Raw genomic sequence first — 3005 nt, forward strand, 5'->3', positions numbered from 1 at the left:
TCTCCTCTCCCTCTCTGTCCCTCCATCTGTGTGTGTTGCTCCTTCTCTCTCCATCCTTTCTGGGTGGCTCCATCCCTTTCTCCCTCATCTCCCCAACTCTCTCTATCTCTCTGCCTCCTTTCCCCCAATATGCCTCTCTTACTTTCTTTTCTTTGTTCAGCATTCCTCAAACTGCCTCGTTCACTTAAGACAATGTTTTTGTTATTGTTGTATTTTTGTTATTTGTTATTTTGTTATTGTTGTCTCACTCTGTCACCCTAGGCTGGAGTGCAGTGGTGTGATCACAGCTCACTGGAGCCTTGACCTCCTAGGCTCAAGTGATCCTCCCACCTCAGCCTCCTGGGTATTGGGACTACAGATATGCACCACCAGGCCCAGCTAATTTTTGTATTTTTTGTAGAGATGGGGTTTTGCCATGTTGCCTAGGCTGGTCTTGAACTTCTGGGTTCAAGCAATCCACCTGTCTTGGCCTCCCAAACTGCTGGGATTACAGGTGTCAGCTACCGTGCCCAAAAACAATTTTTCACCGTATTGTTCTAAACAGATGTTCCCCTGAACATTAAAGCAATCTAAATGTCTACTGTAGTGTTGTCTCAGGGAATAATAACCATCACATCTAAGGTTTTATGAGATACATTTTTCCCTAATACACACTGAAATCAACACAACCATTAAGAGAATGTTTGCAGCCAGGTGTGGTGGCTCACCACTGTAATCCTGGCACTTTGGAAGGCTGAGGCAGGTACATTGCTTGAGCCCAGGAGTTCGAGACCAGCCTGGGCAACATAGGAAGATTCTGTCTCTATTTTTTTTTAAAGGGGGTGGGGGATGAAGAGATGAAGACTGAGCGGTTGTGGCCGCGTTGCCGACCTCAAGCAGCAGTTGGCTTCTCCACGTAGAACCCGGGAGTAGGAGACTCAGAATTGAATCTCTTCTCCCTGCCCGCTCCTGTGAGACTTTTTTGATCTTCAGTTACATTTTCAGCTTTGTGAGAAATCTTATCATCAAACACAATGGCCAGCAATGTTACCAACAAGAGAGATCCTCGCTCCATGAACGCGTGTTCGTTGGGAATCTCAACACTCTTGTGGTCAAGAAATCTGATGTGGAGGAAATCTTTTAAAAGTATGGCAAAATTGTGGGCTGCGCTGTTCTTAAGGGCTTTGTTTTCATTCAGTATGTTAATGAGAGAAATGCCCGGGCCGCTGTAGCAGCAGCAGATGGCAGAATAATCGCTGGCCAGGTTTTAGATAGTAACCTGGCTGCAGAGCCAAAAGTGAACCGAGGAAAAGCAGGTATGAAATGATCAGCAGTGGAGATGTACGGGTCAGAAACAGAACACCCTTCTCCATTCCTCTACTCAGCTCCTCTTTTGACTTGGACTATGACTTTCAACGGGATTATGATAGGATGTACAGTTACCCAGCACGTGTACCTCCTCCTCCTCCTATTGCTCGGGCTGTAGTGGCCTTGAAACATCAGCGTGTATCAGGAAACACCTCACAAAGGGGCAAAAGTGGCTTCAATTCTAAGAGTGGACAGCGGGCATCTTCCAAGTCTGGAAAGTTGAAAGGAGATGACCTTCAGGCCATTAAGCAGGAGTTGACCCAGATAAAACAAAAAGTGGATTCTCTCCTGGAAGACCCGGAAAAAATGGAAAAGAAACAGAGCAAACAAGCAGTAGAGATGAAGAATGGTAAGTCAGAAGAGAAGCAGAGCAGCAGCTCACGTGAGACTCATGTGAAGATAGAGTCTGAAGGTGGTGCAGATGACTCTGCTGAGGAGAGGGGCCTACTGAATGCTGAGGATAATGAAGATTGGGGGATGACCAGCTGGAGTTGATCAAGGATGATGAAAAAGAGGCTGAGGAAGGAGAGGATGACAGAGACAGCGCCAATGGTGAAGATGACTCTTAAGCACATGGTGGGCTTAGAAATCTTCTTCCATTCTTTCTTTCCCTAGGTGCTTGTCTAAGATCAAATGTTTCACCAGACCCTCTCCTCTAGTGTCTTCAGCACATGCTCACTGTCCTCCTCACCCTTGTCCTTCCCGTATTCATTAATTCATATTACCCTGCGCCTAGTCCCATTTTCACTTCCTTTGACACTCCTAGTAGTTTTGTTAAGTCTTACCCTGTAATTTTTGCTTTTCATTTTGATATCTCTTTATGACTTTAACAGTAAAAAGGATGTATGGTGTTATCAACTGCTTCCAAAATAATATCTTGTCATGCAGGGAGTACAGTTCTTTTCATTCATACGTAAGTTCAGTAATTGCTTTCCTAACTGCAAAGGCAATCTCATTGAGTTGAGCAGCTCCTGAAAGCAGCTTTGAGTTCGAAGTATGTGTGTTACACCCCTACATTAGTGTGCTGTGTAACAATGCACAATGTAACAAATGTACAAATGTAACAATGTATTTTTGTGAATGAGAGTTGGCATGCATAACAATGAACAATGTACAAATGCAAATGTAACAATGTATTTTTGTGAATGAGAGTTGGCATGTCAAATGTAGCCTCTAGAAAAATAATTAGTGTTATAGTCTCAAGATTTGTTTTCTAGGCCAGGCGCCGTGGCTCACGTCTGTAATCCCAGCACTTTGAGAGGCTGAGGCGGGCGGATCACGAGGTCAGGAGATCGAGACCATCCTGGCTAACACAGTGAAACCCGTCTCTACTAAAAAATACAAAAAAAAAAAAAAAAAAAAAAATTAGCCGGGCATGGTGGCGGGCGCTTGTAGTCCCAGCTACTTGGGAGGCTGAGGCAGGAGAATGGCGTGAACCCAGGAGGCGGAGCTCGCAGTGAGCTGAGATCGTGTCACTGCACTCCAGCCTGGGCAATAGAGGGAGACTCCGTCTCAAAAAAAAAAAAAAAAAGATTTGTTTTCTAAAGTTGATACTGTGGGTTATTTTTGTGAACAGCCTGATATTTGGGACCTTTTTTCCTCAAAACAAACAAGTCTTTATTAAACCAGGAATTTGGAGGAAAAAAAGAAAGAAAATG

General features: G+C 44.4%; 1 pseudogene; it reads left to right on the plus strand.

Annotated features, from left to right (window-relative positions):
* The first annotated feature begins 839 nt into the window (after positions 1 to 839).
* LOC100972209 (heterogeneous nuclear ribonucleoproteins C1/C2-like) lies at positions 840 to 2193 on the plus strand (annotated as a pseudogene).
* The last annotated feature ends 812 nt before the right edge of the window (positions 2194 to 3005 follow it).

The sequence above is a fragment of the Pan paniscus genome, chromosome 18, assembly GCF_029289425.2.
Source record: "Pan paniscus chromosome 18, NHGRI_mPanPan1-v2.0_pri, whole genome shotgun sequence".
NCBI lineage: Eukaryota > Metazoa > Chordata > Mammalia > Primates > Hominidae > Pan > Pan paniscus.